The following is a 24,671-nucleotide window of genomic DNA, read 5'->3' on the forward strand; positions in this document are numbered from 1 at the left end:
CTTAAGATAGAGGAAAGCTTCCAACATTTGACCATTAATTATGATTTTTCCTGTAGCTGTTATTTTTTAAAATACCCTTTAGCAGGTTAAGAAATATGTTGTTTTTCCTAGGTTGCTGAGTTTTATTACATTGATGGTGATGATGACACAGTTGTTAAGTTTTATTAATTTTTTAATGAGAATCTCTTGAAGATAAATCAATTTTTCTTCTTTATTCTAATTGTACACTCTTTTACTTATCTTTTATTTTCAAAAGAGTTTCACAAGACTAAATATTATCTTAAAATATTATATGTTTTTTTTAATCCTAGTATATAAATATGCCATTTCTTGTTTAACTAGCTTTTTGAAGTTTAGATTGACTTTGTTTTTTTAAATAACGCACACAAGAAAACACTGCTATCAGTATGCTGTCTTATATAGTTTTGTTCAACTTAATGTTTTCCTTCAAATATTTTTTTGGACATATTCAATCTTAACATATTTATTCTTAATTCTTTAGGTACATATTACCAAATTTTTCTTTATAATAATTATGTGAACTTAATGTATTAGTCTACTTTACATTACCATAAATAAATATTTGAGACTGTGTAATTTATAAAGAAAAGAGGTTTATTTTACTCACAGTTTTGCAGGCTGTACAAGAAGCATGGTGCCAGCATCTGCCCCTGGGGAGGGCCTCAGGAAGCACTTACTCATGGTGGGAGGCAAGGGGAGCCAGCATGTCACATGGTAACAGAGCGAGCAAGAGAGAAAGGGGAGATGCCACACTCTTTTTAACAACAGCTCTTATGTGAACTAATAGAGTGAGAACTCGTTACTCTAAGAATTATACCAAGCCATTCATGAGGGATGTTCCCCCATCACCCAAACAACTCCCAACAGGCCCCACCTTCAACACCAAGGATCAGTTTTCAACGTGGGATTTGGAGGGAACAAACATCTAAACTATATCACTTACCTTTCAACCGGAAGTGTCTGACAGCACCTATTTGTTCTTCTTTTCACTAGTTATTGCATTTAAAAATACTGTTTCAGCATGCTATATGAAATTGGTATCTCATTTAAATTTTCATTTTACAACATACTTTTTAATTGGAAAAAAGATGGATAAACAACTGTTATTCACAGGTCTATTAATATTAAAGCTTGGTTTATGAAAGTAATATATCAATAAAATAGGAGATAGAACAGTTTGTTGTCTTAACCTATTAGGGGTGATGACCTCACTACACAAAGAATCTGAGCACTAAATACTTTCAGTATAATTCCAAATAATGAATTGTTTTTGTTTTGTAAACAATTATATAATATGTAAATTACATAAGCAAAATTGTTTTTCCATCTTAACTTACCTGCAAATAGAATTACATCATAAAATTATGTTTAATATACGCATGTCAAATCCCAAAATACCTGAGGGTATAGTCTCTTACTTGTTATAGAGTACTTTTAAGATTTTATATGAAAGACCTTTTAGTGATGTACTCTTTGAATTTCTATTAATAATAATGAATTGTTTACATCATTTGCAATAGTCAATCTTGTCCTTGTATCATAAAATGCTTCAATTTAGTCCTTTTATTATTCTCAATTTTCCGGTCACTTTTGCTATTACTTCATAGATGATTTCACAACAGAAAAGCTGAATACACAAATTTATCTTTCATTGGTCTTTAACCACAGATAATATCCATGTATTATGTTGCACTTTGTGTTAAATATGATTTCTTAAGTACAGTGTTATCCTCTATCTGCCTCTACCAAGATGCAGCAGAATAAAGTTAACAATTTATAACTCCATCCAATTTAGAAAAATATTTTAGGAATGGTCCCAGGGGCTAGCTTCACAGTGATTTATATATAATGTTGATTTCTTACCTTGTATTTTAGTGGAGGTAAATAGGGGGAGATGGGTTTGCCACTATCGTATTTAATGGACTACTTTAAATAGTAAAAGATATCTATTGGTTGCTACATGAGGTGCACAAAGAGTTAAATTTTTATTATTTTTAGGTACTCAGTTCAAAGAGTTTTTTCCTCCTCCAAGATGCAGGTCCTCAACTATATTATCATAATTTTAAGAAATACACTTTATAAAAGCAAGTCAATGAAATCATAGCAAATAAAATACATTTTTTTTGCCTTTACTTCAATGAAGTGAAGGTCATTGTGATGAAGGATCATTTCCTAGTTGTTATGATTGTGCCCACCTAGTCTGGTATTTTCTCTAATCACATTTTTGGTTTTCTCCTGAGATCTATTTATCAGAACTGAAGAACCTGCCTACCAATCATTTGATGTATAACCTTTGGAACCTCATAAGAATAAAGTATTAACTTGCCTCTAGGCATGCTTGGAGAATATATGACACAAAGCCAAACTGATTACTACTTGTGGCCTTAGGAAAGAGCCTAGTAAAACCTCCATATGATTCACAAACTGTTGTGACAATTTCTTTGTTTTATGTATGGGTAACACATGGATGTCTCTAACTCTGCAGTGTCAGCCAATGTATTTTAAGTTATTGCCAGAAGAGCCAATTGGCAGAAAAATTTTATTAGCTTTCAGTTTGGTTATATGATTGAAGACTCTTAAAGATGAATTTCTACTAAAGAGTAAATTTTACAGAAATAGCTAGCAATATACAGGGGTTTGTTTTTACTAACTCAATATATGTATATTTAATACTTTTTAGAGTTTTTGGCCAAATCACTGTGTATATAACTTCTAGATACATTTTTAGTTACTTTTACTTATATGAGCTATTGTAGTCAGATAAATGTATTAGACACTTTAAGGAATACTTACCCTAATATTTTTTTCTGCTAAATTAAAATAGAGTTGTGCCATTTTTTACTTCCTTTGATATTTGAGTCTTCTTGTTATTAATAGCAATAAGAGATACAAATTGTGTGCACCAATTTACATGACCACCAGCAAGTTATAAGAATTCTGGTTGCTCTATATTATTGCTAATGCTTGGTGTAGCATTTCTAATTTAATCCAGGTTGGTAAATTTCTTTCATCACTTTTGGATTATAATATGCATTTTGTAAACCATTAATGATGCTCAGCAATATTTTATATCATTTTTCACCCTTATTTGGATTTTCCGTTACCAGTTGATTAGTTTGTATTTTTCTCATTTATTTATGGAATTTATGTATACAAATCTTCTGTGTCTTGCCTTTTTACTTTCTTAATGCTGCTTTTTAATGAATAGAACGTCATACTTTTTGTGATGTTTAATTTGTCAATGTGCTTGCTGTTTATGCTTATTACAGCATTTTGAAGAATCTGTATATATAGATAAAGATATTTTCCAGTGTTTTCTTATGGAGGCACTTGGTTTTAACTTTCTCATTAGATCTCTAAACGCTCTTGAGATTATCCGTTGTATTGTGTGAGGTAGTGGTCAAGATGGATTTTTTTTTTCATATGTATATACATACCCATTGAGCCAGTATTTGTTTGCTGAAAGAACCATAATTTCCCAAATACATTATACTTACATCTGTTTTATAGTCAGTTGACCATATAAGTATGGGCATTTCCTTGATTCTCAAATTTTTATTTTTTTATTTTTTTATTTTTTATTTTTTATTTTTATTTTTTTTGAGACGGAGTCTCACTCTGTCCCCCTTGCTGGAGTGCAGTGGCCGGATCTCAGCTCACTGCAAGCTCCGCCTCCCGGGTTCAGGCCATTCTCCTGCCTCAGCCTCCCGAGTAGCTGGGACTACAGGCGCCCGCCACCTCGCCTGGCTAGTTTTTTTGTATTTTTTAGTAGAGACGGGGTTTCACTGTGTTAGCCAGGATGGTCTCAATCTCCTGACCTCGTGATCCACCCGTCTCGGCCTCCCAAAGTGCTGGGATTACAGGCTTGAGCCACCGCGCCCGGCCAGATTCTCAAATTTTTAAAAAGTATTCTACATATTCTAGCATGAAGAGAATACTGTGATTTACTGCAGACATGTAATAATTCTTAATATTTGCAAATGCAATTTCCCCTGAGTTGTCCTTTATTGTCTTCAGAAATTTATAGGCTTAATTTTCTCATTTTCTTACAAATTTTAGAATCACTTTGTGAATCCACTTACTATTTTCCCACACACACAGAAAAACAAAACAATAAATAACTTGCTGGGATTTCAACAGGGATTATACTGGATTGAGATCAGCTTGAGAAGAATTACAATGTATTAGCTGTAAACCATGCACATTTTCATTAGGTTTTCCTTAATTTCCTTTCTGTCACATATTTTACAGTCTGCACTACCTTTATGAGCTGTAACACTCACTGCAAAGGTCTGCGGCTTCACTCCTGAAGTCAGCAAGACCACGAACCCACCAGAGGGAAGAAACTCTAGACACATCTGAACTTCTGAAGGAACAAACTCCGGACACACCATCTTTAAGAGCTGTAACACTCACCATGAAGGTCCATGGCTTCCTTCTTGAAGTCATCGAGACCAAGAACCCACTGGAAGGAAAAAATTCTGGGCACATCTTGGTGACCACGAAGGGACTATCACCTATCGCCAAGTAGTGAGTACCATCAGACCCCTTTCCCTTGCTATTCTGTCCTATTTTTCCTTAGAATTTGGGGGCTAAATACCACACCTGTCAGCCAGTTAAAAGTGACTAGTATGGCTGCCGGACTAAAGACATGGGTGTCAGGCTTTCTGGGAAAGGGCTCTCTAACAACCCCCGACTCTTTGGAGTTGGGAGCGTTGGTTTGCCTGGAATCAGCTTCCACTTTTTCTGTACTTCTAGGCTGAGTAGAGGGTTGACAGAGAAGAAAGCCATTCGGTTCCGGGTCCTGACAACAAGTTAGTTGTCGCGCGGCCATGAGAGGAACTCTCAAAGTTATGTAGCCCAAGCGAGACTCACCCATCTATCCTATCTATCCTGACCCTTGCCTCCTGGGTTCTAACACCTGTCAGACAAACGTCCTCTCACTTCTCTTCTCTGAGGCTAGTCCTGCTTCTAAAAACCACTCCCTGTCTCTGGTGCTTTTCTAGTTTCTTCTATAAGAATGGTTTCTAGTATAAACTTCAGGACTCTATTCCCTTCTTTAGTCACCTGACCTCACTAATCAGAAAGACATAATTTTTGCCCAAAGCCCCATCAGGTGGGGAGACCAACTATCCTTCTAGTATCCCTCCTCAGACCTAACAAAGGCTATTCCTGAAGCTAGGATATGGAAAGCTTCAGAAATGATATCTTTCCTATTCAAGTGAGGACAAAAGGTGTCACTCTTCCCACCCTGGAGATCCCCTCCCTCCCTCAGGGTATGTCCCTCCACTTCATTTTTGGGGCACAACATATCTACAGGAGAGGGGTAAAGTTCCAATACTAACAGGAGAAGGCTTAGGACTCTAACAGGTTTTTGAGAATGCGTTGGTAAGGGCCACTAAATCCGATTTTTCTTAGTTCTCTTTGTGCTTTAGGAGGACAGGCAAGGGTGCAGGTTTTTGAGAATGTGTTGGTAAGGGCCACTAAATCTGACCTTCCTTGGTCCTCCTTGTGGTCTTGGAGGAAAACTAGTGTGTCTGATATTGTGTCAGGGAGTGCAACTATTCCAATCAGTAGGGTCCAGGGACCACTGAGGGTTCTTGGGCAAGAGGTGTTTATGCTGCTGCGTAGGTGAGCACAACTATTTGGATGAGCAGGGTATAAGGACTGTTGTGGGTTCTTGGGTTGGTTGGGGGGAGAAAAAGCAAATCAAAACTGTGGGCAGTTTTGTCTTTCAGTTGGGGAATATTCAGGCATCAACAGGTTCACCCTTGAAATGCACCCTAAGCCATTGGGACCAATTTGACCCACAAACCCTGAAAAAGAAGTGGGTTATTATTTTTCTGCACTATGGCCTGGCCCCAGTAATCTCTCTCTGATGGGGAAAAATGGTCACCTGAGAGAAGTATAAATTACAATACTATCCTGCAGCTTGACCTTTTCTGTAAGAAGAAAGTCAAATGGAATGAAATACCTTATGTCCAAGCTTCCTTTTCATTGAAGGAGAACCCACAACTTTGCAAAGCTTGCAATTTACATCCCACAGGAGGACATCTCAGCTTACCTCCATATCCTAGCCTCCCTATAGCTCTCCTTCCTATTAATGAGAAGCCTCCTCTAAACTCCCCCCACCAGAAGGAAACAAACAAAGAAATCTCCAAAGGACCACAACCCCTCCCCCCAGGCTATCAGTTATGTCCCCCTCAAGCTGTGGGGGGGGGGATTTGGCCCAACCCAGGTACATGTCCCCTTCTCCCTCTCTGGTTTAAAGCAGATCAAGGCAGACCTGGGGAAGCTTTCAAATGATCCTGATAGGTATACAGATGTCCTACAGGGTCTAGGGTAAATCTTATATTTCATGTGGAGAGATGTCATGCTATTGTTAGATCAAACCCTGGCCTTTAATGAAAGGAATGCAGCTTTAGCTGCAGTCTGAGAGTTTGGAGATACCTAGTATCTTAGTCAAGTCAATGATAGACTGACAGCTGAAGAAAGGGACAAATTCCCTACCGGTCAGCAAGCCTTGCCCACTATGTATCCCCACTGGGACCTCAACTCGGATCATGGGGACTGGAGTCACAAACATCTGTTGATCTGTGTTCTAGAAAGACTAAGGAGAATTAAGAAAAAGCCCATGAACTATTCAATGATGTCCACCATAACTCAGGGAAAGGAAGAAACTCCTTCTTCCTTCCTTGAGTGTCTATGGGAGGACTTAAGAAAATATACTCCCTTGTCACCTGACTCCCTGGAGGGTCAATTGATGCTAAAAGACAAATTTATTACCCAATCAGCCACAGATATCAGGAAAGAGCTCCAAAAGTGAACTGGGACACTGAACAAAATCTGGAGGCTTTACTAAACCTGGCAACCTTGGTGTTCTATAATAGGGACCAAGAGTAACAGGCTGAAAAGGAAAAGTGAGATCAGAGAAAGGCTGCAGACTTAGTCATGGCCCTCAGACAAACAAACCTTCGTAGTTCAGAGAGGACAGAAAATGGAGCAGGCCAGTCACCTGGTAGGGCTTGTTATCAGTGTGGTTTGCAAGGACACTTTAAAAAAGATTGTCCAGTGAGAAACAAACTGTCCCCTTGCCCATGTTCACTATGCCAAAGCAATCACTGGAAGGTGCACTGCCCCAGAGGACAAAGCTTCTCTGGGCCAGAAGCCCCCAACCAGATGATCCAACAACAGGATTGAGGGTGCCCAGGGCAAGTACCAGCTCATGTCATCACCCTCACTGAGTCCCAGGTACGTTTAAACATTGAGGGCCAGGAAATTGACTTCCTCCTGGACACTGGTGCAGTTTTCTCAGTGTTAATCTCCTGTCCCTGACAGCTGTCCCCAAGGTCTGTTACCATCAGAGGAATCCTGGGATAGCCTGTAACCAGGTATTTATCCCATTTCCTCAGTTGTAATTGGGAAACTTTGTTGTTTTCACATGCCTTTCTTGTTGTGACTGAAAGTTCTATACCATTATTAGGGAGGGACATATTAGCCAAAGCTGGAGCTATTATCTACATGAATATGGGGAACAAGTTATCCATTTGTTGTCCCCTGCTTAAGCAGGGAATCAACCCTGAAGTCTGGACATTGAAGGGAACAGACTCAAGCTCTAGACTTCAGCCTCCCCACAGGACAAAATTTGTCTTTATACATCACAGAGAGAGCAGGAATAGCTCTTGGGGTCCTTACTCAGATTCGTGGGACAACCCCACAACCAGTGGCATATCTAAGTAAGGAAACTGATATAATAGCAAAAGGCTGGCCTCACTGTTTACAGGTAGTTGTAGCAGTGACCGTCTTGGTGTCAGAGGCTATCAAAATAATACAAGGAAAGGATCTCACTGTCTGAACTACTCATGATGTAAATGGCATACTAGATGTCAAAGGAAGTTTATGGCTATCAGACAACTGCCTGCATAGATAACAGGCACTACTCCTTGAGGGACTGGTGCTTCAAATATGCACAAGTGTGGCCCTCAACCCTGCCACTTTTCTCCCAGAGGATGGGGAACCAATCGAGCATGACTGCCAACAAATTATAGTCCAGACTTATGCTGCCCAAGAGGATCTCTTAGAAGTCCCCTTAGCTAATCCTGACCTTAACCTATATACCGATGAAAGTTCATTTGTGGAGAATGGGATATAAAGGACTGGTTATGCCATAGTTAGTAACAGTACTTGAAAGCAAGCCTCTTCCCCCAGGGACTAGCACCCAGTTAGCAGAACTAGTGGCACTTACCTGAGCCTTAGAACTGGGAAAGAGAAGAATAAATGTGTATACAGATAGCAAGTATGCTTATCTAACCCTACATGCCCATGTTGCAATATGGAAAGAAAGAGTTTCTAACCTCTGGGGGAACCCCCATTAAATATCACAAGGAAACCATGGAGCTATTGCATGCAGCGCAAAAAAACTCAAAGAGGTGGCAGTCTTACACTGCCAAAGCCATCAAAAGGGGAAGGAGAGGGGAGAACAGCAACATACGCAGCTGGCAGAGGTAGGCAAAGACCAGCAGACAGGAAAGAGAGAAAGAGACAGAAAGTCAGAGAGAGAGAGAGAGAGAGAGAGAGAGAGAGAGAGAGAGAGAGGAAGAGTTAAAGACAAAGAGGGAGTCAGAGGGAAAGAGAGAAAAAGACAAAGTCAAAGAGAGAGACAGAAGAAAGAGACAGAAACTCAGAGAGAAAGAGACAAAGAAGGAGTCAAAGAGAGAGACAGAGAGAGGAAGAGAGAGAGAAACAGAAACTCAAAGAGAGAAGGAAAGAGAGGAAGAGACAGACAAAGAGGGAGTCAGAGAGAAAGAAAGAAAGAGATAGAAGTAATAAAGAAAAAAGTATGTACCTTATTCCTTTATAAGCCAGGGTAAATTTCTATCTACCCAGCCAAGGCATATTCTTCTTATGTGGAACTTCAACCTGTATCTGCCTCTCAGACACTTTGCAAGAAATAACGAAATCTATCCCTACTCAACAATCCCAAATAGACTCTTGCAGCAGTGACTTTCCAAAACCGCCAAGGCCTAGACATCCTCACTGCTGAGAAAGGAGGACTTTACATCTTTTTAGGGGAAGAGTGTTTCTTTTACACTAACCAGTCAAGGATAGTACGAGACACTGCCCAGCATTTACAGGAAATGGCTTCTGAAATCAGACAACGCCTTTGAAATTCTTCTACCAACCTCTGGAATTGGACAACATGGCTTCTCCTCTTTCTAGGTCCCATGACAGCCATCTTGCTATTACTCGCCTTCAGGCCCTGTATTTTTAACCCCCTTGTCAAATGTGTTTCCTCTAGGATCAAGGCCATCAAGCTACAGATGGTCTTACAAATGAAACCTCAAATGAGCTCAACTAACAACTTATATTGAGGACCCCTGGACCTACCTACTGGCCAAAGAGCCTAAAGAGTTCCCCACAGGAGGACACTACAACTGCAGGGCCCCTTCTTCAACCCTATTTAGCAGGAAGTAGCCAGAGCAGTCATCGCCCAACTCCCAACAGCAGTTGGGGTGTCCTGTTTAGAGAGGGGATTGAGAGGTGAAGCCAACTGGATTTCCTGGGTTGAGCAGGAACTTGGAGAACTTTTCTGTCGAGCTAGAGGATTGTAAATGCACCAATCAGCACACTGTGACTAGCTAAAGGATTGTAAATGCATCAACCAGCACTCTGTAAAAATGCACCAATCAGTGTTCTGTGTCTAGCTAAAGGATTATAAATGCACCAATCAGTGCTCTGTGTCTAGCTAAAGGATTGTAAATGCACCAATCAGCACTCTGTAAAATGGACCAATCAGCAGGACGTGGGTGGGGACAAATAAGGGAATAAAAGCTGGCCACCCCAGCTAGCAGAGGCAACCTGCTCGCATCCCCTTCCATGCTGTGGAAGCTTTGTTCTTTCGCTCTTCACAATAAATCTTGCTGCTGCTCACTCTTTGTGTCCACACTACCTTTATGAGCTATAACACTCACTGTGAAGGTCTGCGGCTTCTCTCCTGAAGTCAGTGAGACCATGAACCCACCAGAAGGAAGAAACTCTGGACACATCTGAACATCTGAAGGACCAAACTCCATACACACCATCTTTAAGAGCTGTAACCCTCACTGAAAAGGTCTGCGGCTTTATTCTTGAAGTCAGCCAGACCAAGAACTCACTGAAAGGAATAAATTCCAGACACAAAAAATCTCTCTCCCCACTCCCAGTCCACAATAATTATTCAGTTGATTCCTATTTCTATAGATTTGCCTTTTCCAGAATGCTGTATAAGGTGCTCATACAGGATGTAATCTTTTGTGTCTGGATTCATTTACCTAGCATGATGCTTGTATTAGAAATTTGTTCCTTTTTATTCTGAATAGTATTTTATTGCATTAAAAAATAACAATTTGTTATTTATCAATTAATAAACATTTGACTTATTTTCAGTTTTTGGCTCTTGTATGTAAAGCCGCTACATAAATATTTGTGTGAACATACAGTTTCTTTTGCCTTGAGATAGTAGGTCATATGGTAAAGCATATGTTTAAATTTATGAGAAACTGCCAAGAAATTGTTTGAAGTGGCTGTACCATTTTGCATTTCATCAGTATATATAAGGTACTGTTTCAGTTCTTCTGTTTCCCTGCCAGAATTTTGTAGTCTTTTAGTTGTTTTGTTTATAATTTTTAACCATTTTTTACAAGGGCATAGGATATCTAGTTGTAATTTTGATTTTCTTTTCTGTAAACACTTAGGATGTTGAACATTGCTTCTTATGCTTATTTGCCATCTATATCTCTTCTTCAATAAAGTAACACATCAAAGACACTTTGATTTTTTATTGAGTTGTTCTCAGTTTTATTATTGAGTTGTAAGAGTTCTTTATATATTCTGGGTATAAGTATTTTTAACAGATATATACTTTGTAACTACTAGTTCACAGCTCAATTATTGAATGTGGGGTGAGTTTTATCCTTAGTTTAACTCCATTCATGAGGTGCAATTATACAGTGAGCAGCTCTAAAATGTACCTAGTGGCAAATGGCTATTTCTAGAAAGGTAACCCTTACGGAGTTTATGATGCTGTAAATTCCTCTTGAATCTGCTTTGCTGTGAAATGCATTTGGGGACTTTTTGTTTGTTTGTTTTCTTTTTATTTTAAATGCTCTTGAATCAATGGAGTTTTACAAATCAAATTGCAGGATAAAATGAAAGGAAAGTATGCCTGGTAACAGGAACAAATAAGACAAGATGAAAAAGTATATTAACAAGAAAGTTTTGCATTTTTAAATAACTAACCAATTAATGGAAATTTGACCCAGTTATAGTTACAACTTCAGGAAGTAATGGCATTTGGATTGATACCATTTTTCGTAAATAGGAATTTGTATACTGTTATTTAAACCCATGTTTTATGACACATGTGTTAAAAATGTATTTGTGGTCAAATGCTCAACTTAATGACCTAGTGACTCATATTAAAAATATGATACTTCAAATACTATATTTTACTATTTTATATAAATATAAGCCTACTTCAAATTATAATTCCTTTCAGTAGTAATTATACTTCTTATAAAATCACTTTCCCTTTTTTAAACCTTGATAGGTTTTTATTATAATTTAGGGTATTTTTCCTTTGCAACAGAAATTTTTAAATTAATTTGTATTGCTTATTTTATTTAATGTTATGACTAAATCATGTAAGAATTTTTTTGCCGCCTAGCTTACACATTCTGGCTAAAATGTATTTGTCTCTATGGACTAATTAGCTATTTCAGAAAAATAAAACTAGGCAAGGCATCTTACAGAAGTATTAAAAGTATGATATTCAATTTTCAAATTACTGAATATTTAATCAAGTAAAATAGTCCTCTAATTCAAATTCTAATATTCTAAAAGAGTGCAAAGAAGAATGCAAATTCTTTATATATTTTTATATATACATATATATTTATATATATATATATATATAATTTTCCAGGAATAAATATAACCTATTAGTTTAAAGGAAATATACAACCTCATAGGTTGTATATTTTTATTTCTGTATGTACTCTCATGTTGTGTGCTACAATTAATAACATAATTTATAAGATATTTACCTAAATAAAAGTAGGTACTCATATATTTAGAGTAATATTCATTTTATATTTGTTTTTGAGACACTCTCGCTCTGTCGCCAGGCTGGAGTGCAGTGGTGCGATCTCGCTCACCGCAACTTCTGACTCCTGGGTTCAAGTGATTCTCCTACCTCAACCTCCCAAGTAGCTGAGACTACAGTTGCCTGTCACCACGCCCATCTAATTTTTGTATTTTTAGTAGAGGCGGAGTCTCACCATGTTGACCAGGATGGTCTTGATCTCTTGACCTCGTGACCCGCCTGCCTCGGCCTCTCAAAGTGCTGGGATTACAGGCATGAGCCACTGCGACTGGCCTAGAGTAATATTCTTTAAACCTTCCTTCCCCTTGACATATCCTAGATAGAGGTATTACACTCCAAGAAATTTAAAGACATATGCTTAGTTACAGTAAAGTTTGAATATCAGATAGACCTTTCACAGCATACATATGTCCTGTGCATTGTTGAGAGATACTACTCTGAGATCTTCTCAATTCCACACACACTGTCTTATAGCTGTTCCTTAAATCCCACAGGCATATTCACATTAGGGCCTTGTCACTTTCTGTTTTCTCTATATTGAAGCTTCTTTACCAGAATGCACTAATTTACCTTCTAGTTCACAGTGTGAAACCTGCTCTGACCACTCTATTTGAAATTGCAACTCCCCTCTGACCTTGCTCTATGATACACTTTGAGTATTTGTCCATGCCCAAATGACATGTTGAATCGTAATCCCCAAAGCTGGAGGGGGGGTGTGGTGGGAGTTGTTTGAATCATAGGGGCTAATCCCTCATGGTTTGGTGCTGACTTCGAGATAGTGAGTTCTTGCAATATCTGGTCCTTTAAAAGTGTGGTAACTCCTCCCCCACTCTTGGCCATGTGACATGCCGGCTCCTCTTTCGCCTTCTGCCATGATTGTAAGCTTCCTGAGGTCTCTCTAGAAGCCCAGTAGATGTGAGCAAAATGCTCCCTATAAAGCCTGCAGAACTATGAGCCAATTAAACTTCTTTTCTTTATAAATTACTCAGTTTCAGGTATTTCTTTAGAGCAATGCAATAATGGCGTGACATAGTTTTTCTGTTTTTTTTCATAGTATTCATAAAAAATGTTCACACGCTTATAATTATTTTACTTATTGTTTATTGACTATTTCCCCTTGCTAGAATGTAAGATCCATGGGGGTTGAGAAATTTATCTGTTTTGTCCACAGTTATATTCCAACCACTAAGAACAGTGACTGTCACTTAGCAAACTCAGAAACATTTATAAAATGAATGAATGAATGAATGCACAAATAATGATCTAAACATTTACATGGAAAAATTTTGGCCTCTTAGGTGGAAGATATGTGGATATGCACAGTGCATAGAAAAATTAATATTGCTAATCTATTACAGTAAGATCAACAATATTTGCATATGCATTTATTCGAGTCCCATACAATATTTTTATGATTGAAATTAATCATAATTCAGTTTATTTTCCATAGCTGCTATTTTTAAAAATAAGGGAAAAATATAGTGACAAAGCTTATTTCCCTTTAGTGACTATATGCCTAGTAAAACTTTGTAGTGAGTTGGGCGTATTTTCTAAACTATGTGCTATTGAATTGCCTACCAACTATTTTAGATGGTGCTTTCTTAAACATTAGTATCAGACCACCTATGTGAGCAATCTACTGATATGCCTTTATCGATTAACCTCTTTTATTGAAACTGTAAGGATTTTGAGAATCTTCACTACATTTCATAGTGATTTTCTCATATGAGAAACATGCATATCAAGTACTAGTGTAAGGAATGTTTTTACTACTCCTGATAAAAATAGCATTAAGATATTATTAAAATGTTGCAATACATAAGTAAACATATTCTTTGCACCAAGTGCCAAAAACTCAGAACCAAATTTGTGCCATAACGTGGCCATGGACTAACATATTAACTTCCCTGATCCTAACTTCTAATTCTTTAAAATATTCTTATTTTCTCTTGATTATTCATTTATTTTAAAAAATCCTTCTGGTGTAAATGCATGTGTTTACAGTATTTTAAGTGTTTTCTGAAAAAAAAAAAAAAAAGTAGAATGGAATTAACAATTAAAACAAATGAAAAAGAGTATTGTTTCATCTAGCATTTCCCCAGCAAGTGCCTGCACACTCCCATCATAAGCAGGTATCAGTGCTGCCAGGCCCACTGTTCACCCCAGGCACTCCTAGTGTTGTCTTACAAATTAACCAGAGGATTTTGTGCAACCCTGTGGAATATAACAATTACCACAAATCAGTCTGTATCATTCTAAAATTGCTTAGGAAGTGAGAATCTCATAAATGTGCCTACCAGTTACATAATTTATGTAATTTCAAACCTATTGTGAGCTATATAACTGTCATTTTCAACAAGGTGGTTGAATTAAAATTACATCCAGTAAGACTAGTGTCTTGAGAGGCCTGACATCTCAATGGTTTTTGATGCACACCTAGTCTTCTTATATTGTTTTGAGTGGGATGTTTATCTATTCAAGAAATAGCTACTGTAAATTTTACTTGTAGTTAAAATTGAATAGAATGGACACCTCTAAACAATTTTTGAAACAAATTGGTTAAATCCTTATTTTTCTAATTTTCTCTTCCATTTGATGTTTTCCCTTACAGATAATAATGCCTTATTTTTTATGCAATCTCCTTTTGCTAGCTAGAACTGGTAAAACTAAACCGAACTAAAAATCAGCTATTTTAAGGATTTTATAAACCTTCAAATTATTATTTTATTATTAATTATATATTAGCTATTATAAATTAATAACACTTTATTAGTAGTATTTTTTGTTACTAAGGTGAATTTTTACCCTGAGATTTAGAATGTATGACTTAGATAAATAGAAACCTTTCTTCGCTTATTAATAAAAAATCATGACCCCCAAACCATAATCCATGTTCATAAGTCTTAACTTAAAAAGCATCATCATTTTTCCTTAACATTTTCCTTAACTTTTAGAAATCATATTCAACAAAGAGGCTGAAATATTATAGCTAAACACAAATTTATTAAATGTTTATGTGTATTGTTATAAACTATGGATAAGCACAAGGACATATTACATATTTTCAAAACCTAAACTTTTAAAAATGTCAAACCACAGACAAAGTGATTAATTTTCTACTCAACTTGCTACAAAATAGCAACTATAGTGTTTTATTCTGAGCATCTCCACCCAATTTTCTCTAACCCACTGCAATATCATATCAAAAATCTAATCAATTATTGAGTGTCAGAGATCACTAGGTCATCTTCATTAGTTAAGAATGGGCTTACCGGCTGGCCAAGATTTTTCTCATGCTGTCTGATAGGTAACATATTTGTGGCATAATGTTAAAATTGCTGCCTTGAAGTGTCATTTGATCTAGTAACTTAGGACACACCTGTGCTCTCAACCCAGCATTTCATTATTTCCCCATGTGTAGAATTATTGTTTTACATGTCTCTTCATCTCTCAGTTTTAATGTGAAAACTATCCTGAAACTCATAGGCAATTCATTGGTTCCTCTTTGGTGCTACAATAATGTTGAGTATGTATTTCTATTTCAGCAGCATGAAACTATATTTTTAATTAAATATATTTATTGAATAATGAATGGGATACAAAGCACTTCTGTGAATTGGCTAAACATAAATTAGATGAGACCCTTATCACTGAGATAGCCACAGTGACATAAAATTATTTTTATGTTTATTTACATAATTAAATTCTGATTTCATTGTAGCTAGGTAGCATTACTTATTATTTTTTTTTTTCATGCTTGTGGCATTAACAGGCTGCCAGACACATTCAGTAAATAAAGATATGCATGATTGGAAATGGAGAAAGGAAAGTAGCTGAAATCATTTCACGGGGGTTAAAGTTGATGAAGACAGGTTTACATCTGAGAGCATTTGAACAAACAAAGTTATACTTGGAGGAAAAGTGGTCTTATATACAGTCTATCACATAGACACCCATGACACTGTATAAATGAGCACAGCTTCTCCCCAGTTACTCAACAAAACACCCATCAAACTGTAGTTTTAAAATACAAAATGTATATTTAAACAATCAACTTTTTTCTCTGCAAGGCCTGACATGAAATTCATGTTTGTCCTTCTTACTTCTATTGCCACTGGATGGGGCAGGGAAAATCTCAAGAGCATCCACAATCCAAGCAAGCTAGAAACAGTCCCACATCTAGTAGGCTAAATAGTTAAGATGAGACTTTCATTCATAGGTAGGGCAGAGTATAATCCTCCCCACAGAAATTGTGGTTTACGTTTTTTGTTTGTTTCTTTGGGTCTAATCGGAATCTGGTTTTTCTCCAAGTCTAATCAGAAAATGAGAGCAAGAAAATACCTTTCACAGTTTCTGTTGACTCTGGGAGCAACTCTTTAAGCTTGCTAACGCTGTTTTCTGTGTCTTTCATCCCAAGAACCCTAGACTGATAGCATGTAACAATAAAAGAGGGAGGTGGCCAACCTTTTAGAGACTGTTCGAGGGAGGAAATGCCTCCACAGAAACATGTTAAAATTTCTCAAAAATTATCAAGCCTTTTTAACAAAACGTTATCAGGGTTCTGCCAGCTCAAACCGAAGTGGAATAAGAAAGGGAGCGTATGATGAGAGACATCCAGAACAGATTAGATTAGAAGCCGCTGTGAGAGGAGAAACTCAATATTTAAATTAGAATTGTGCTGTGTACATCTTATAGTTATTCTTAGACAAGTGTATAAAGTTGCACTGAAAACACCCTTTACACATAAAACCCCTTCCTACTGTTATATTGGTTTGATAATACAGAACGATGACTCTGCTCTTTTCATAAAAAAACTTGAGAAACCCTCATGAATACTGGTGGAGGTAGAATTCTGGATTGGGTTGATGCTACTCAACTTTTTCAATCAATATTTTTCTAAGGCATCAAAAAACCAAACCAACCACTCTATACTTTGCAACAGGTTTTGCATAATTTCTGACTGGATATGCTACAGAATCTATTCTGAAACAAACGAGTGTGAGAGACAGGTCCTATTGAGGAATGTTTCCTGTCAAATTTAGTAGCCAATCTGGTGCTATAGCCTCACTAAGAAAACAGCATTTTGAAGCAACCAGGCAGATCACAGCTCACGGAATGTGCCAGGGGAGAAATGGGTATAATGCCTGTGATGCAGGCTTGTACAACATTGTGATCACCACCCGGTAAAAACTTTTGCTTTATCTTGCTGTTTTACAACTTCTCTACTGTCCATCAGCCCCAGAAAGTGTCTTTTGAATTTGATACAATAAAATTGTTTAAATCTACTGCTGCTAACAGGAGGACTAAAGGATACAGCCACAATGTTTGTGCACAAACACAGAAATCTGACACTGTTTTGTTTTCCTTACAAATGTTGTTACAAATGCAGAAGACAACATACATTAAAGCGATTTATATGACTTGCGAATATTTGTTTCATGCAGTTCTCACCAGAGACTTCTTTAAAAGAAAGCAAAGCAAAAGATAAAGCTAAAATATGCCCCTAAATCTACTATGTACCCTTCTACATTCAAGTTTGTAGGCTCTGGTTTAAGGCAAAGTGTCAATACCTAATTAGTCATGTAGGATTTCATAGATGGTTAGAAAAGACAGAGAGGTGAAAAGAGAATAAGTGAACTGGATTGTGTAGGAAAACTAAGAAGAGCATACAGATCCAGATTGCTGCACTTCATAGGCTTCCATGTACATTCTATGCAGTGAATTTTACAAGTTTGTGTTTTAAACTTAATCACAGTCAACACAATATATTATTTACAGTTGAGATTGAACATAGAAGTGAAAGAAAATTGTCTTGTTTACAGGCATTTCATTACTGGGGACTAGTTCTCTTCATTTATTTATCCTGACTGAGTAAACAATTGAAATGATTTACTGTATTTAGAAATTATCCCAAGAAATAATTGGAAAAAATCTGTCCAATCACAGTTGATGTGATTTATGCAATGAATGTCTACCTATAATAAGATAAAAAAGAAGCATTGTTTTATTATTAAAATAAACATTTAGAAATATATCTGAACTAATTGAGTTGGACCATTTTGACCTATTTATTCTCAGTATTAACAATATTTCAAGCACTAATCATAACACAACAAACACCAAAACTGTAAAGATAATTCTAATTTACAAATAACATGAACTATTTTATATATGGGTTAAAAAACAAATGCTTATTATTTATAATTGTACTCCACCAATAAGAATTACTTACTATTGGTAAGTTCAGGACAATTTTCAAATTACTGAATATTTAATCAAGTAAAATAATATTCTAAAAGAATGTAAAGAAGAATGCACATTGATAATTTTCCAGGAATAAACATAACCTATTAGTTTAAAGGAAAAAAAATTGGACTCTCTCTCTCTCTATATATATTTTTTATATATATATATATTTTATATATATATATATTTTTTTTTTTCTTTCTTGAGACAGAGTTTTGCTCTGTCGCTCAGGCTGGAGTGCAGTGGCAAGATCTCGGCTCATTGTAACCTCCACCTTCCAGGTTCAAGCAATTCCCTTGCATCTGTCTCCCTAATAGCTGGGACTACAGGCGCACACACCCCAACCTGGCTAATTTTTATATTTTTAGCACAGACGGTTTTTGACCATGTTGACTAGGCTGGTCTTGAACTCTTGACCTCAGGTATCAGCTGGCATTTGCCTCCCAAAATGCTGGCATTACAAGTGTGAGCCGACACGCCTGACCTGTACTATATTGTTCTAACTAGGAAGCATTAACTAAGAACAAATAGAGAATAATAAATAAGAACATTATTGATGTTATGATAAAATATGCCCACACTATGCTTAATGGAATTCAATTTTACCTTTAATATATATGAAACAAGAAAGATAATGAGCTTTCTTATCCTCTGTAATCTTCATCCTCTGGGATAAACATATCATTGCGTGAAACATAGGGTTCATTAAATTTCTTCTGTCCTTAGGTATAGAATGACTGAGCAGTGAGGTGCATACACATGTAGGAAGAGTGTGTGTGTGTGTGTGTGTGTGTGTGTGTGTGTATTTGTGGTTGTATTTATTTTTCAGAGTTTACCCTAACTGCTGGTGATCTCTAAAAAATTAAATAGGCTTTTGTTTTGTTTTGTTTTTCAGAGCACATATACCACAACCATAGGGTTCTGCAGTTCTATACCTTTGCCTCAATCAATACTGTGGGTGTTTCCTAAAATCTCATCAAAAACCACAAAACATTTTGAAAGAAAGCTATCTTGTTCAGCTTCCTTTGAGTGTGATTTGAGTCCTTCAGGCTTGCCACATCTGCATATCTCTGTCTGGCAGCAGCCATCCCCTTCAAAGAAGATAGAAACATCAGAGTCCAAAAGCTTCAAAATAATCAGGAGGAAGGTGATTTTTAGGTCTTTGAACAGCAGTAACTCACTTCTCTAAGAAATGCCACCGGTAGCATCTCTAGAGTCTTACCTAACTTGAAAATTATACCTACTTGAGGAAGAAAAAAAGGACAGTGATTGTTGAATTTATTAGGGTGGTCTTCTTAATCTCAGAACACTTTTAAATAATTTTTCGTGAATGCTAAAGGAAAAAATCTTGGGTATTGAGTAAATAGAAATAACTCCATTATTCTGCCAAATCTTGTTCAGAAATTAGAAAAGCTGAAGCATTCTACTGGAAAATAACATTGGATTAATTTGGAAGACTATAGTATATTTTCATTAATTTAAATTTCTAATGAATTCTTAAAGTTCCCTTCAAATTTGAAGTTATTATATAATTGTAGTTTTGTGTTCTAAATATTTGCTTTAATTGGTATTGTGCCTCACAATGTAGATTTTTCATTCAGACTTTTCAACTGTTGCTAAAAAATTATTGACGTCTGATGAAGATCTTGATTCTTTTACAGTTCTATATGACACAATCAGTATAGAATTTATAATTGTTGGTAAGGTACACTTAATAGAATTTTTAAAGCACTCTGGATTGTTCAGTGCATTTGAAATCACTACGTCATAGGCGAAAATTTTTATAAATTGGAGAATGTACTTCATTACTACAAATATCATCTTTCAATTATCAAATTGAAATCTTTGGATAAATCGTCATTTCTCTCTAACTCCTGTCCTCTCAACCAATTTTCTGCTTATCCATCCTACCCCCCATCCTAATTTTTTCTTCAGAGGCAAGTGGTTATCGGTGTCTCCTTGAGACTTAATAACTTGACTTTAAAGTCAAGTCTTCCCGCATGTACCTTTTTATTAATTTTTTAATTTCCCTAAGCTTTGTTTTCCTCTCATAAGAAAATAAGAATGACAACCTGATTATTGCTATGAGGATTAAGTAAGGCATTTGAAGCATGCAGTATGATATCTAACCCCTAGTATTTGGTCAACAAATGAGCTAGTTATCCAATCAACCAAGGAGTGTTACATTTTTCTTGTATTTGTGTCTTGGTTCTGATGCTTTGTTTCTAACTCTATTGAAAACAAATTATTTTAAGCCCTTACTAGATCTCCTGCATTATTCTACTAGTCTGTACCAATCTATCTTTCTCTGTCCTTAATTGTTTATCATCTTTCTGAAGCAAATATCTGACTTTATCACCTTCCTCTTTTGTGTGGCTCTCCACCACCTACAACCATGGTCTTCACCTCCTCTCAAGATATTCGGATTCACTTCTTTATAAATTATATACATGGCTTACTATGTTGTAGAAGTTATAAAACATATACAAAATAGAAAATAAGATGAGATAAAAATAATTAGAATCCATTTTTCTATAGGCATTCCAGTGAATAATCTTGAATACTCCTTGTTGGTCACATTCACATTTAGAGACTCCTGATTGCTAGTGATTCAAAGTTCCTTAGTAAGCACTTGTATCATTATACCATATTCTCTTTGTCTTTCTCTCCCTTTCCTTTAAACATTATTATCCAGCAATTTGGGATGATTCATCATCTGTACATGCCCATCTGTTTCTATTCTGGGTAATTTTCCTACTTACTTTTCTGGAACACCCTCTCCTTGCTATAGGGGAGATCCATCTTCATCCTTCAGTAACCTTCTGTTGCCCCGCCATATGAAGAATTTATTATTCTTTCTTCAGTATTATATCTTTATGTTATACACACTCCTAGGGCTGTAAGTTTTCCACATTATTTTAAACTATGTGTTTACTCATTTGGTCAACTTTCTAGATTGAATTTGTTAAAGGTAAGAACTTTTTTTCTCTTAATTCTCTGATAATTATAATTCAATAAATATTTATAAAATTAAATCATTCAATACATATTTTTTAAACTAAATTGAACCATTTGTGAGATTTCCTACAATTATTTGCATGCTATTGTACACGTACACTCGACGGAGTGCTGAACTCCTATTCATTATTTAATCCTCAGATCAAGTATTGACTCTACCATACCTCCTTTGAACTTCCGAGGCACAAGATGGAGTTGATTTTTCTTTCTTTGAATCATCCCGTTTTTTAGTATTTACATATATAAGTACTTATCTTATTTGATTGAAAATATTTAATTTAGATATCTGGTTTATACCACCCTCTCAAAACAAAACAAAAAAACAACTAACTTTATTCAGGTCAAAGGCAGCATACCTAGTTTCTGTTTGTTTCAGTGATGATTTCTTGATTGAATCAATTAAAAAAAAAAAGAAACACAAACAAATGATTAAATGAAAAAGCCACTAAGTGATAACTGAATAATTCAAAATTCATTGTTTCAAATGGTCTGATTTCTCTGTCCAAAATTCTAAGAGCGTTTCAAATGTCCTACAGAATTTACTTAGAAAAGGAAAGTATTTTGTTCTTCTGGAGTCAGGAGAACCTAAATTCTTAAACCCTGATATTATAACATGTGTGCATAATAAATTTTCAACATTTATTTCCTTAACATGTGAATGGAACTCAGAACATACACATATTTGATTTAGAAAACTGAACTAAGCAAATAAACAAAACTATGCAAAATTTGTTCTGTTAAAATATTAGCTTCAAATAAAATCATCATCATTAGTGAGATTTATTATCACTAATTATGTAATATTCTTATTCACTTAATCTAAATATGTTTGTAGTGGATGCATCCATCCTATTGCCCATTACAATTTTTAAAAGGCATATGCAAAAATGAGATTAATCTATAACCCAATGAGAAATATATTACAACATAATGCTGTCGACCTTTTTTTCTCAAGTGGCTATAAAAGTGGCCACTGTGGCTGAATGCCATGTTTCTTAACACGCTATTGGTCATGTCTCATATAATATTATTGTTCCTGGAGGGCACTTTAAACTTAATTAAAATGTACAGTTTTCTACAACTTGGAAAATGAATCTGACATGCTGTAATTCAAATGTAAGCACCCTCTTGGTGGCCATCAATAATTGATAAAGCAGAGATAAAGGTCTTTTTTACAAATTGCACCTGGTGAAGGACTATTATGTGGTAAAAACTGATGATTTACTAAATTCAGCTACCTCATTATTTTATACTCAATATACAAGAACTTAGTGCTAGTATTCTAATATCTGAACATATGCTGATGTATCAGGTTGCTGCCTTGGGGTGCATCAAGTTTAAAACCACTCTTTGGCCAACTGACTTAACTCTTCAGTTCCTCAATTTGCTAATCTGTAAAAGAGGATAATAAGCAAAACTTTTCTCATAGATTTTTGTGGAAATTAATGATGAATTTATAGAAAAGGATATATTTATTAATTTTTATATATTGACAGCACTGGATTCAAATCACCATGCTTGTTTGTATTAAGTAGCAAGTGAATAGAAGATAATGTAATTCTAGGTTTTTTATATCAGATACATGTTTAATGTATTTCTCCACTAATGAACAGTCAGACCTTGAATCTTAGACTCTGATTAATGGCTTTTGAAAATTGCAATTAACATAGTTAAAACTTTGATGAATGGGTCTACAGTTAATTTCCTCTGGATTGATTTATTGTTAGATTTTTGAAGATGCTGGCCTCCTAAGACCTCATAGTCTAGGGTGATAGGTGAAATTTGTCCAATCATGATTTCCTTCCCCATGGAAGAAGATTAGAGATGCCCAAGACAAAAGGACATTGTGTCCAGGCTTTGAGCTACTGTTAGCACAAAGGAGCACAAATCAAAAGGGAAGGTAAGAAAGCAAATGGGAAGAAACAGTGACTGGATATTGGAACAGAAAGTTTGACTGACCATGGATTGCTGCCAAACTTGGTAGGTAAATTGCACATTTTTCTTTAAAACCAGTAAAATATCATGACTTTTATAGATGCGGATCATGAATATAGCCAGGGGTGTATGGTAATGAGTTGACCATACAAAATATAGTTACATGGTTACATGTCCCTGATATCAGAGAGAAGGTATACAGCCCTATTTAATTTCCCAGGGAGAAATAAGTCACTCCTTAAAGGAGTTTCATTGCTGAGTGGATGTCTGACAGGCAAAACAGATGTTATTCCATGATTTATCTTCTCACTTCTGAGTCTACACTCATGCATCCATTAGCACCCATTCATTTTGTCTACTATCAATGACTTAGTGCTTCATTTTCCTAAAGACAAGCCCCTCCAACATGTAGGCTTAATCCTATCTCCTCCTACCATTATAAAGGTCCTTTCAGGTAAGAATAAGTAACTGCATCAAAAGTTGCTGATACATTTAAGAAAATATATAAGAAATATTTCTTTCTATGAAAATATACTTTCCTAGTTTTCATCCTGGTTCTTAGATTGGGCCTTCCTAAAATTTTTTTTGTCTCTTTCTTGCCCACGTTTATGGAACTTTCTCTGTTTAGTCTTGAGTCTCTTTACTATACACCATCAATTCCTACAATTCTTTATACATTGGCACGTCTTGCCAAGCATGTGCACCTTACCACCTACTGAATATTACTATATTGATTGTTTTCCTTGTAATTTAAATAAAGTGTCAGACCATCGTGATCAATCTTCAACAACTCTTCCTACTCCAAAACACGTTTTCTTTGTTCCTAACTGGCAAAAACATCCTTGCTTGCTTAATCTAGAGAGCCAGGAGTCATTCTCAAGTTTTTCTTCTCTTCCCTCACAAATCCGTAACAAATCCTTGTCACTCTGCTAGAAAAAAATCTTATTTCATCCACTTTGGTTCTACACCACTGACATTAAATGTTAAAAGTTGCCATCATCTCATATAAGTGCAGTCTTGAATTGTTCTACTTACTTTCACTCTTGCTTCCATCTAATTCATTCTCCAACTGGAAGTAAGAATTAATGGAAGACATGAATTGAACATGGCAGTTTTCTGCCAAAAATCTCTAAGGGAACACTTATTATATTTAGGAAAAAGAAGTATCCAATAATTTACATTACTATTAAGATTTTCATAAACTGGCACTCTATTTCCCAAGTTTCAGTATATTCCCCTATACACTCTCACTCAATAATACTTATCTTTGCCTCATTGTTTCCTCTTATTGGCATTCTTTGAGGACCCT

This window comes from Macaca mulatta, chromosome 1 (genome assembly GCF_049350105.2).
Source record: "Macaca mulatta isolate MMU2019108-1 chromosome 1, T2T-MMU8v2.0, whole genome shotgun sequence".
Classification (NCBI taxonomy): domain Eukaryota; kingdom Metazoa; phylum Chordata; class Mammalia; order Primates; family Cercopithecidae; genus Macaca; species Macaca mulatta.